At 28.2% G+C, this 14,662-nt stretch overlaps 1 protein-coding gene across 2 annotated transcripts in view; it reads left to right on the top strand.

Annotated features, from left to right (window-relative positions):
• Positions 1 to 14,662, top strand: part of LOC136090523 (uncharacterized) — a 61,510-nt gene that overhangs the window by 29,941 nt on the left and 16,907 nt on the right. The gene's annotated exons all lie outside the window — the stretch shown is intronic.

Raw genomic sequence — 14,662 nt, 5'->3', positions numbered from 1 at the left:
ATCACCATCATCATCACCATCATCATCATTATCATCATTATCATCATCATCATTATCATCAGTATGTGGTTCTGTGTTCGCTATCGTCACGCTGTCATTGGCACACAGGATTTTAGAATTTACCCGCATCGCTTGCGATTAAAAATTTTTTTTTTTTAATTCTCATCAAAAAGATATAAATTTTTAAGATATGTTAGTTCCGAAAAAAATTTTTGAGAAAAAAACTTTACAAATAAGACCCATTACGAAATAGGCGTTGCATTACCGAAAAATCTAAAAAAGAGGATTTATGCATAGGGATCATGAAAAAATGATTCGGATATGTTTTTTTTTATTCATTCCCTTTAAATCAAGCTAAAAAAGGAAAAAATCCACTTACCTAAACTTTGAGGTTTTTCATATCATCATGGCGATTTTAAGTTTCTGAGGTAAACTTTCTATAATATATTAATGTGCAATCTCCTACTTTGATTTTGAAAAAAAACGTCACAAAAATTTTTTTTAAAAACTTTCTTAAAGTTATTTTTCTTGATGGATGTAATATATATCATGTCAAATGTCCAAAAAACATTTCCTTTGCTTTTGACATTATTTTTTTTGCGGGGAATTTGGGTTTTAAACAGTAGTTATTGCAATACCGAAACTATCCAGGTTGCATTACCAAACTCACTTATTTTTTGATAATAGACGGATAGAAAAGGTTCGTTATTTCTAATTTATTGTTTAGGTTTAATTCCTTTTTTTTTCTTTAATTAAACTCCTTTTATAAAATCTAAACTCCATCGTAAAAAAGCAGGAATGCTCCGCGGAATGGGTTTTTTTGGGTAAAAGAAATTGACTAATGGAAAAATGAAAACAGAAGAAATTTAAATATTTTTTTACATTTTACAATTGTTTATACTTTTTTTTCAAAAAATAAATTTCAAATAAATAAAAATAGTTTATTACATTAGTATCTATATCAAACCAATACGTTTTTTGAAAATCTTTCTGTGGGCGTTTTTCCAAAATAAACAAATTTAGCAATTTTAAGTTTATAATAATTGTAAATAAGTTTGCAATGATCATTTCGTATCGTTACATACATATATACATGTTTAATACTAGTTTTAAATAAGAAAAATAAAATTTAAATTGGAGAGATAACTCCAAACATTTATTTGTTTATACTTACGTCAATTAAAGATGCTTTGCAAAAAATTGCGATGATTAAATTACTATGAAATAAAATTGCGATGGTCAAATTACTAAAAGACATTACATCTTAAAATGGAAAACTAACATGCTCAATTCATGTGAGAAAAAGTTCAACAATAAGAGATTTAATTTTCGAAAAGGAAAATACCAAGAAATGAATATCATGTTTTATAAAGTAAATTGGGATGAAATATTTGATAAAATAAATACAAACCAATGTTATGAATACTTTCTAAAAATTTATGAAAAATCTTGCAAACAATATATTCCTCACCACTTCAAACCCACTAGTTCTATCCAAAATCCATGCATCAACATAAAAATCAAGAATCTAATTAGAAAAAAGCATAATCTATGGTGCAGAGTGCGTGCTACAAACTTCAAAAATACAAACCTAAATAATGAATACAAACTAGTTAATAAAATGATTAAAAAACAAATTAAAAAATCTACTCTTGATCATGAAATTAACTTAGCAAAAGATATAAAACATAAACCCAAAACTCTTCTATGCATATGCACAAAAAAATCAAACACATACAAAACTACTAACACTTAAAACTAGTGACAATAAAATAATAACTGATAAAAAAAGTCATTGCTAATCTACTAAATTGTAGTTTTCAATCAGTATTTGTCAAAGAAAATCAAGATCTACCACATTTCATCAATAAAAAAATGCAATTATTTGAATGTGACTGGGACCAAGAAGTAAAAGAAGATATTGTACATAATTATTTATTAGAACTTAATGAAAACAACTCACTTGGTTGTGATAACACCAGTCCCTATGTGCTAAAGCATTGTGCAGAAGGATTATCCAAACCTTTGTCATTAATACTCAAGAAATCGATTCATTCAGGAGAGATGCCAGAATTATGGAAATCTCCAAACATTACACCACTTTTTAAAAAAGGAGACAAGGAAGATCTGCTCAACTACAGACCTATCTCTTTGACATCAATACCTTTTAAGATAATAGAGAAAATAATTAGAAAAAAGCTGATAATTTATATAACAGAAAACAATCTGTTAAAGCCTCAACAACATGGATTTGTACAAAATAAAGGATGCCTTACAAACCTATTAGAAACTTTCGATATTATTACAACTGAAATTGAAGATGATTATCCAGTTGATGTATTATTCCTAGATTTTGCAAAGGTGTTCGATAAGGTGCCCCACCATCGACTTATATATAAAATTTCTAACTATGGAATAAAAGGCAATATTTTAAATTGGACTGATTCTTTTTTAAAAAACAGAAAACAAAAAGTGGTAATGAGTGAAGCTGTATCAGACTGGTGAGAGATTTATAGCAGTGTGCCACAGGGTTCTGTATTGGGTCCTCTTCTCTTTTTGTTGCATATCAATGATCTTCCCCAATGTATCACTTCAATTACAAAACTATACACTGATGATACTAAAATCATATCTGTTATAAAAGAACAACATGATCTAATTAATATGCAAAATGACATTGATTTGTTAACTGAATGGTCAAATGTATGGTTATTGGATTTTAACATAAGCAAATGCAGTGTTATGCACATTGGAAGAAAAAATATTAACTATAACTACACTATGAAACACGACAATCAAAGTTTTATTTTAAAAACAAGGACAAAAGAATTAGACTTAAATGTAATAGTTTCATCCAATATGAAATGGAATCATCAGGTTCAAGCAGCTACAAGAAAAGCACAAAGAATCTTATGTTTAATAAGAAAAAGTATTACTTATCTTAACACTGAATTGGTAAGGCAATTATACACATCGCTGGTTAGACCACACCTGGAATTCGCAGTTCCAGTGTGGAGTCCAGGTAATAAAAACGATATCAATGACCTAGAAAAAATTCAAAGACAAGCAACAAAGCTAGCACCTGAGCTAAAACATCTAAGCTATACTGAAAAATTGGCAAAGTTGTGTATCACAACTCTGGAAACAAGACGTACAAGAGATGATCGTATTGAGTTTTTCAAAATAACAACTGGTATTGATAAGATATTGTGGTATAAAGAGCTTTATAAAGCTTCTTCCAAAGTCTAAGAGGTCATTCAATGAAATTTGAAAGAGAATTTGCAAAAACAACCATGAGACACAATTTTTTTACGAACAGAGTGATACCACATTAGAATGCTTTACCTGAAAAAGTGGTTTCTGCAATGACAGTAAATTCTTTTAAAGCTAGACTAGATAAACATTTGTTAACGGTTGTTAAAGTATAAATTTTAAACTTTATGCTCCGCGACAATAGTTGTTACAGCACCTTGTATTACTACTATTACTATTAGAGCTTGATAAAAAAAATGCGTCCAAAAAACACCCCTACCCTGACCTCAAATGTGAAGGTAACAAATTACCAAAATATTTTTTTTCTAGTGTTAACTAAAAACATATTCATCAATCATTTTCAAATTATATGCAATAATCTCTTAGCGTTTAAAAATTATGTCCATAAAAAGTTTGAATCCCCCTCAATTTGAGAGGGTTACAATATTTATCTCGCTATAATTTTTGAACGCTAAAAGATTATTTCATGAAATTTCAAATTTATTGTTAAATTTGAATTTAGTTTAGAATAGTATAAAAAATATTTTGCAAACTCATTGCCCTCACATATGGGGTAGGGGGGTTAAATTTATTTGGGTATAATATTTATTTTTATTTTAGTATTTGCAAAGCATCGTTATTTAATGTAAGTATAACCATAAAAATGTTTGGAGTTTACTCCATGTCTAAAAGTTATCTCAAACATCAAAAAAAAGGCAAGATCAGCCTCTGCCTTTGTTAGTGAATGATAAATCCCGCCCCAAATTAAAATCAAGAAACTGAAAAATATTATTTTTTTTAAAAATAATCATTTTTAGGATTTGCATTATATTTTTATTTGAAAATTCAGAAACACAATTTCTATAATGACTAATAGAATAACCTAATACTAATTTTAGTATTATCTAAATCATTAATAATAATAAAGCTCGATTTGCAACTTAGGCAAGTAAGGTTTCCATTGTAAAATAATTATTCGACGCTGGCTATCGGCTCTCTTTAAAAGGTTTTGCAAGAATGGAGATAACGCTTTAGGATCAAAGGTGCTTATGGATCAAGGGTACAAGTGCTTCCCTATATCTCTTTAATATTTGTTAAATATAAGGAAATCGGCAAAATGCAAAGTACACACTAGTGAAATGCGAACTTTTGTGCAAACCAAAATATCATATTTTAAGGACCATGATTATACTATTAATTTAAATACAAATAAATATGAATATATTAGTAATTTATGTTATTAAGTGTAAATGCATTTACTAACTATTAGAGAGAGCATGCAGGTAAATGTAAATACATCGACTGAGGGTTTTGGTTGGAGCAGCGTAGTCATGTTTATAGTCATGATTATTGTTTAAAAACGGCTAAAAAAGCTGTTGCAACATGAAATACCTATGAATAATGGTCCGCAATTCAATTTCGCATTTTACCTTGTATTTATATTGAAGCACTTTTTGTAGTTAATGCATCAATTAAAAAAAAATTTTTTTACATTCATTTTCACCAACTTAAGGAAAATATGTTATACCTAATATGAGGAGCCCAAATTTAATTTCTCTAAATGTTTCAGTATTTATTTGTTTGATTATTTTATTATTTTCTAAATGTTTCAGTATTTTTTTTTTTCCAATAGTATATTGTAAGCTATATTTCTATGATGTAACGATGTCGAAATACTTTATCAGAAATTTAAATATCAAGTTTTATTTCAATTATAAAAACGAAATTGAATAATTTATAGGAATTGAACGAAGTTTCATTAATAATAATGTGTTTCTAAAATTAAAATAAATTGAATACAACATTTTCTGCAAACATCAAGAATGTTAACTAAACCTTTTCTGCCACTAATCCTATCGGCTAAGTCAGTTAAGCTTTTTCAATCTTCTAGATTGGTTTTGATATTGAAAATATAAATAAAATATAAAAAATTAATGTATATATATATATATATATATATATATATATATATATATATATATATATATATATATATATATATATATATATATATATATATATACAGTGCTGTGCAAAAGTCATTATAACAGTAATATTTTTAAGGTTTTTTTCTATTTTCTTGTAGCGTTACAAATAAAAACGACTGAAAACAATTGATTTGGATTATTTTTTTTATTGCAACTGTTCATACAATTTAAAATTACACAGTTTATTAATACTTTGTCTGCCCACCCCTTGATTTGATGACAGACTTGATCCTACGGGGCATAGAGCTAATCAAGTTCTGAACAGTAGCTGGTGAAATATCATTCCATATGTTCTGTAAATGGGCCCAAAGTGCATCCTTACTGCTAGGGTTTGCTCCTTGCAAGTGTTTAAACATTATTTCCCACAGGTGCTCTATAGGGTTGAGGTCTGGACTCTGGGCTGGCCAGTTCAGTACCCGTATATCATGATCCTCCAGATATGCAGTCACAAGCCTTGCTTTATGGCAAAGAGCATTGTCCTGTTGGAACAGGAACTCTTCTCCATTGCCAAAAAGCAAATTGGCTGATGGCAGCATACAGTTCTCGAGGACCCTGACATACTGGTGTTGATTCATGGTATCCTCACACCTGTACAACTGGCCAACCCCTGCCCAGGACATGCAACCCCAAACCATTATGGAACCTCCCCCGTGCTTAACTGTTGGAACAATGCACTGTGGGATGAACTTTTCCCCGGCTTTCCTTCTTACATAAGCCCTTTTAGCCCCACAAAACATCTGGAATGAGCTTTCATCGCTCCACAACACCCTTTTCCACTCCTCAACACCCCAATCCTTATGTCGTTGCGCAAAATCCAATCGAGCTTTCTTGTGGGCAACAGTCAAAAGAGGTTTCTTGGCCGCTACACAACCTTGTAGACCGGCCTTCAGGAGTCTCCTTCTGACTGTGCTTGTAGATATGTCCACTGCCGACTGTTTCCTGATGTCCGATGATGTCATTCGACGATTTTTCATACTCATACGAACTAACATCCGATCCTCTCTGACCGTGGTCTTCTTTGGCCGGCCGTCCCTGGGAAGATCGCGTACGGAGTTGGTTGCGGCATGCTTCCTCACAATTCCAAATACAGTCAGGTAGTGGATTTTCATTATTTGTGCCACCTTCCGATACGAATATCCCTCCTTAACCTTCGCCAACACCTCACATCTCTGTTCCATCGTCAACTTTCTATACGGAGTCATGTCTGAAAAATGTAAACAAAATTTTTAAATAATATAAAATAATAAAAAGAAGTAATAAATATTAAAAGTGCAATAGTATAAATATAAAATACATAATAAATCATGTTATTACAATTGTTATTTCTACAGAATATGACAATTTTTAAATTTTATTGACCAAAAATTCCAATTTTGTTACATGATATTAAAAAACAAGTTTATGGGCTAAAAAAACCGAAATCTCATGCTTTCCACATAAATCCATAAGTAAAATACTATAAAACTGCATAAAATGTCATTAAATTACAATTACTAAACTAAACAATAATTTAGAAATAAATTTTAACATTCGGGTTTATCGCCAAAAATTTTCAATTTTTGGCGATAAACCCGATAAAAATGGATAAATATTAATAAAATAACACAAAATGTGTTTAAAAACAAAGTCAGCTGCTGAAGCAACCATTTAAATAAATAGTTATGAAGTATTCGCCAGATGGCAGGACCCTATGGCGTTTTAAATGCACTGTAAGCTTGTTTTCGACGCTGTTATAATGGCTTTTGCACAGCACAGTATATATATATATATATATATATATATATATATACCCAACACCCAACTCACACTTGCTGAACATCCAAGTGGTACATCAATGATTATAGTCGGATCTGTTTTTAAATCCTTAGTACTTATAGATGAATTTGATTTGCCAATATCTTTAAAGGATTTCTGAAATATATATATATATATATATATATATATATATATATATATATATATATATATATATATATATATATATATATATATATATATATATATATATATATATATATATATATACATATATATATATATATATATATATATATACATATATATATAATAAACATTTATTTTTCAAATTTGAAGAACACACATTTTATAATTTATTATTTGATATCTAAAACTATTTTATTGAATTGCTTAAATAAATTTGACTTTAAAATTCTCACATTTAATAATTGATTTTCTGAATAAATTGATACTGAAAAATCTACATCTAAAAGATAAAAAAAGATAAAAACGTTATTCTTATTACATTGAAACTAAATATTTCAATTCTTTTACATTTTTTTAAATTTTGAAAGTATTGCTGTACAGCCCTCGGAATTAGGGTTGGCATTTGGCAATGCAAACCTAACTGCCGAACTTAGCGTTTGAGGTTGCCAAATATTTCCGAACATTTTAAGTTTCTACTTTTTATGATGGAACTTGTTAATAAATGTTTTTGCTGACCTGATAATGACCTAAAACGTATCAAGGTCTGCAATTTTTTGCCAACTTTAGTTTTTTTTATTTTCAAGGGTTGGGTGTTTTATAATAATAAAAAATAACTTATTTATATACCTTGTTGCTATAAACATTAAATAAAATATATATATATTAATTGAATACCAGCCTTACAGTCTTACCAGTACCACAAGTTGATTCTGGTGAGCTACAGAAATGCTTTTTATCTCTTAAAAAAAATTAATAATTGTGTAGTAATAACTAATAATGGTAAATTAGTTTAAAGAAAAATAAAATAAAAACATAAAAGTTTGTATTACGTTCCAGAAATGTAAGTATTGAGAGCTACTTCAGCCTAAATCGAGAATATGCAAAAATATTATTACAAATAGTTATGATATTAATAAAAGATATTTAAAAAAATCCCTTATTTATATAGTTATACAAATTAAGTAATACTTAATTATATAAATAAGTAATATTTAGTTATATAATTAAGTAATATTTAATTATTTAAGTAATTATTTACTAGAATAAAAAATTGAAAAATAAAAGCTTTTAGATTACCTTTATTCTTGACACATTACTAGCTTTAGCAAATATAAATACAATAGATTCAGGCACTAGAATTTTAAATACATAGTCACTATCCTAAAATGATCATTACTTAAAAAACAAAAATAATACTGGAAAGTTGAATATTATCCAAATAGATGATTTTAAGGTGAATTAATTAGAAATAAATATATGATTAATATTATAGATTATAATTACCTTCAAACTATTAAAAGCTAAAACAAAAGTATTAAAAAGATCATGCAATTGATCTTCTGTCATTAGGCTAAGGAGATCTCTGTTACAAATATTTTCTGAATAAATAAATGGAAATGCACAAACATGTTAAATAATCAAGAAAAAAACAAAAAAGTAAATAAAACAAATGAAATAATAGAGTGTAAATTCCTATATTTTTATGTAATACAAACTTTTATCTTCTCCACCAGCAATAAACCAGTTATGTCTGTAACTGTATAACTGAACATCAAATACAAAAATACTATTTAAGGATTTAGCATTAAGTAAGTTGTTATCAACTTTGACTAAAAGTCGATTTTAAATACTTGAAGTCAAAACTATTTGACTTCAAGTATTGAAAATTGAATACTCAAAAATAAAATATTGCAAAAGATTTTATTTACATTAAAATATTACATGTCATTTTGTTTCCAAACTGATGTTTAAACAACTCCCATTAAATAAACAAATGCTAAAATATATTTTTGAGAACGCAGTATTTAATGAACTCTAGGGACCTTCAAATTTGTTGAAAACAAACTCCCTTCATAATTAAATAGTAACTGGCAAAAGTGGGATTTGAATCTACAATCCTGCTGCGACAGGCAATCTGATCACAATAATAGCAGCACACTATACAACTGAGCTATCCGGACTCAATAGTATATTATATAAAAATGTATCTGTGAATTGTAAATTTAAGTAAGATACTTACTTGACCAGAATAAATAGATTATAGCAACTGAGAAGATGCTATTTCAATCATACTTTTCTTTGTAAACAGATTCAATCCTATAAACATTTAATTATATCCTTATTTTATTACAAACAGTTATAAAAAAATATTACCACAAAATAAGGTAGACTGTATCGGGGATCTTTCTCTCACATCTAGACTTGAAATTTAAAAAGAATTTCATGCAAGTTATTAGATTGTATTGCAACCTTACACCTGTGAATCTATCGAACATAAAAACTCTTATCCAAAAATAAAAAATCTATTATTGAGTCATCATTTAGTAAAATCTTTACTTATCGACTTTATTTTGACTGCCAATTTTATGAGTTCAAGCTTAATGCCTTGTTAAGACTATATTTATTGAACAACATTTTTATTTCTCATATATTTCCACATCAAAAATTGTATACAAATATGTGTATCAAAATTTATAACATATATATAATTTTTAACATATCTATATATAATTTATAACATATAATATACACAAATATGTGTATCAAAAATTATATACAAATATGAATAAATTGTATACCTGCTGTAACAAATGTATCCAAGTCTTCGATATCACTTGAACAACCTTGAAAGAATTATTAGACAAGTTTGAATTTTTGTTTTGTTTTAAACAGAAAAAGTGAAAAACAACAACTTTATACTTAAATATTGATTACAAATAGCGCATCCATCATGAACAGAAATTTTTTGACAGATAACACTTCTAAAATTGGCATTTAAAAATTGTAATCTGTCTGAAAAAAAAATTACTAGATTGTTATTCTTTTGTATATTAGTATATATTATATAATATACATGTATATATATATATATATATATATATATATATATATATATATATATATATATATATATATATATATATATATATATATATATATATATATATATATATATATATATATATATATATATATATATATATATATATATATATATATATATATATATATATATATATATATATATATATATAATATATATATATATATACATAAATTAGTAAAAAATCACTTAACAAAAATTTATCTCATTTAACACTATGTTTCATCAATAAAGACTCATCAGAAATGATGCATTTCTGATGAGTCTTTATTGATGAAACACAGTGTTAAATGAGATAAATTTTTGTTAAGTGATTTTCTACTAATTTATAATTGCTCTGTTCTTTTAAGAACATTGAGCACTCTACTTGTAGAATACATTATAAAATTGTTTAAATATATATATATATATATATATATATATATATATATATATATTATATATATATATATATATATATATATATATATATATATATATATATATATATATATATATGTATATATATATATATATATATATATATATATATATATTATGTATGTATATAATACTTTATTTAGTATTTAATGGCGATTAAACAAATTTATTGCCAGCTTAAATTTATTGATAATTAAATAAATATTTTAAAAAACAAAAAACTTATAAGGCTTTAACGTGCGTTTCCGGAGTTGCAATAACGAACAACAAGTTGAAATAACGAACAAAGTTGTTACAAAACGAACATAGGTCGCGTCAGGTTGCATTAGCGAACAAAAATGTTCGGTAATGCAATTTTTGCGTTGCTATACCGAATATCCATATGATCATCATCATCATAACCATCATCATCATCACCATCATCATCACCATCATCATCATCATTATCATCATCATTATCATCATCATCATCATTATCATCATCATTATCATCATCATTATCATCATCATTACCATCATCATTATTCATCATCATTATATCATTACCATCATCATTATATCATCATTACATCATCATTACCATCATCATTATATCATCATCATCATCATTATCATCATCATCAATATGCTCATCATTGTCATTATCATTATCAATATTTTCTTCCTTAGAATCTTTGCCTCTGTGAAAGCCACCTAATTAAAGTTGTAAAAATAGTTTCTCCAAGTTTTCCATTTTATACATCAATCTTTTTCTCCTGAAACTCTTCTTCATGCTAATACCTAATCTTAGTACAGATCTTCACACTTAAAATGCTTAAATCACCTTATTTTTCTTCGAAACACCATATCATACTAACTATTCCTAATCTCTGTCTAACATCATTGCTTAAGATATACATGACAAGCTTAAGATTTATTAAATGACAAATAAAAAATAAGCAATTTTTCATTAAGTATTAGTTAGAGATAGTGTTATGATAAGAAATACTCATCTAGTGCAGATGTTAACTGCATCCAGCTACTGCCTTGTAACAGACCTCCAAGGCAAAGACTTTAGGGTTAAGCAGAATAATTTTGTTGATCAGCCTTGAAGCTCTCAGAGAGGCTGATCCCATCAACAACTGCAAAATATCAGAGTATTACCAGTGCCATGTTGCACATGGATGGTGTCCTTGTTTATGTTTTTTGTGCTCATTTTGGTGGCACATAAGGAGCTTTAAGTTTCAAATTTGAATTGATTAGCCAGACTGAAACAACTGCACAGCTCATTACTTGGGAGGCTGTTCTCTATCTATGAATAAGTCAAGTTCTCTCTAAACTTAAATCTGCCAAAAGTAACCCAAAATATTAAAATTAAAAAAACATCGCCAACACCTAACCGTTTTAATATATCTTTTACAAATATACATAACATACAAGTATAAACAAACTTACCACTTTCAAAATTCACCAGACTTGGTTGCTCTTTGTGAGACTAATTTAAGTTTCACTGTTCCTTCTTAAGATCTCAATGTTAATGGGTACTACCCTTTGATTTACAAAGACTTTTATTGTCACATGCTTGGCTTTAGGGTGTACATCTGCATCAATTCATATATACTATTTGTCATAAAATCAGGTTTGAATTTTTTGGCCATTCTTTTATTTGCTTTCCTCTTCAATCTATCACCTTTCTCTTTGTTTTTTATTGATCTTTTACTTCTCAAGACTGCTCTCTTTTAGATGTAGTTTCTGATCAAGTTGACCATGCCCTTTCTCTTTACCTCTCCGCCAATATTGTTGTTATTGGTGACTTTAATGCTCATCAAACTGAATAGCTTGGCTCTATCACCACTGACCCTGCTAGCACTAAAGCTTATAACTTCTGCATTTCTCAATCTCTTACTCAGATAGTTAACTTTATGTCTTTATTTCCAGACAGTCCTAATCACTTACCATCACTCCTTGATTTGTATCTTATTTCTGACCCTAGTTTGTATTTAGTCTCTTCTTTTTATCTTTTAGGTGGTTTTGACTATGCAATGATCTCTATAGACGTTTATCTCATACTTGTTCTTCGGACCTACCATTGCGCTACTGACTCCTACCCTAAAGCTGACTGATAAAAATTCTTTTCATGATTTTCTTGTGATGATCCTTGAGCTGATGTCTTTTCTCTCTCTGCTGATAAATGCTCCTCCTACGTAACCTCCTGAATCCAATCAGGAATGGAAGCTTTTATTTTTTCTTATCAATTCTGAATCACTCTACTCCATGGCTTTCACCTTCTTGTGCAGCTGCTATATCTAATCATAATCATTTATTTTATTTTTTTCAAAAGAACAACTCTATTGAGAACAAATGCTTATTCATTATTGCAAGGAGTCAATGCAAAAGGTGCTGTCTGATGATAAACTCGATTATTCCCATTTCACTAAATCTCTTATCTTATCTCAGAGGTTAGATTCTTGAGACTTTAGGAAAATCTTCAACTACATCTTTAACAAAAATAGGTCTAGTATTCCATCTCTTGCTCATGGGACTGATCTTATTACTTTTCCCAAAGATAAGGCTGAGCTATTTGCAAAGAACTTTTCTTCTAATTCGACTCTTGAATCTTATGGTCATGCGCTTCCTTTCATACCGGTGAAACAGCTCAACCCATTTTTAGACAAATCACATTTTTTTCTTTTTGAATCTTGTTTTCTTACCTTCTGAAAAATGGCATCTGTGGTTTAAAATTTTAAAAACTCCAGGGAATGTTCTGACCCCTCGAACTATCGTCTGATCAGTTTTCTATCTGTTATTAGCAAGGTCTTCGAGTCTTTGCTTAAAATAATTCAAACATCCCATCTTAACTCAAATAAATTACTGTCAGACAATCAATATGATTTTCAATCTTCTTGCTCTACAACAGATTTGCTACTAACTGAAAGATTTTATTGTGCATTAGATGAAGGCAGCGAAGATAGGGCTATTGCTCTTGATATATCTTAAGCTTTGTTAAAGTTTGGTATACTGGACTTTTTTATAAGATTCTTAAAGTGGCTCTATTAGCTGATGGTATAAATTTATACTCCTGTCTTGACAAAAAGTCTTCTCTTTTCGATAGCTCAGAACAGGCAGCTGATCTTGAATCTGATCTCACTTCTGTAACATATTGAGGTCTGAAGTGGCTTGTAAATTTTAACTCCAACAAAATTCAGTTATTTACTGTAAAGAATTATCACAATTCTCTCGACATTCCTATATTAATGAATGGCTGCTTTCTCACTGAGTCCTTTTCTTTATGTCTTCTTGGACTCTGGTTCACTACTGACCTCTTACCTCTTATGGAAACCATACATACAATTGATTGCGAAGTTAGCATCTGTTAAGGTTGGTTTTCTTTATCCTGTTTGCCGCTATCTTACTCCTAATATCATACTCTACCTCTACAAATCTCTTATTTACCCCAGGCTTAAACAGGAACGGTGTGCGGTGTGTTTTTTTTTTTTTTGACATCTTGACTGTGACAGTTTATATGTTTTTCAGGGATTATCTTTTTTTTAATGTTTCCGGAATTCCTGATCTTTTTCTTTACGTTTTTTTTTTCCGGATATCTAAAAAAAAATTTTTCCATACATGAAAGTTAAAATATATATATATATATATTTGTAATTTATTTGTTTTTTAAGCTGTTTCACTTATCACTCATACAAAAATTAAGAATATTTGAAAAAATAATTGGAAACAACTCAACTAAAGGAAAAATTAGAAGGAGTATAAGAAAATATATATTCTTGATTTTTTCCTGATAATTTACCCAAACAATTTTTATGATTTTAAAAATGGCCTGGATGTTTTAAAATGGCCTGGATATTAAAAAATGGATATTTTAAAGTGGCCTGGACTTTTAAAATGGGTTGGTGTTTTATGCAAACAATTTTCAGTATTTTTGAAAAGGCCTGGATGATCTATGATGTTTTAAAACATTTCAGAAATGCGCTGAAAAAAGAATCGCTATTCCAAACTAAAACTAGGATGAAAATTAAAAAAAAATAGCACTAAATTAAAACTAGAAGCAAAAGTTACTTTTTTTTACATTTGAAATAAATTACTATTAAACTTTTCTTTTGAAACTTTTTATTGAAGTTACACAAAGCACATTAAGTAACAAATTACTTTTAATGATTGTTTATTGAATAAAAGTTAT

Source organism: Hydra vulgaris, chromosome 14, assembly GCF_038396675.1.
Source record: "Hydra vulgaris chromosome 14, alternate assembly HydraT2T_AEP".
Taxonomy (NCBI): domain Eukaryota; kingdom Metazoa; phylum Cnidaria; class Hydrozoa; order Anthoathecata; family Hydridae; genus Hydra; species Hydra vulgaris.
The sequence above is the reverse complement of the archived record's forward strand: the minus strand, read 5'-3'. Positions and strand labels throughout refer to the sequence as shown.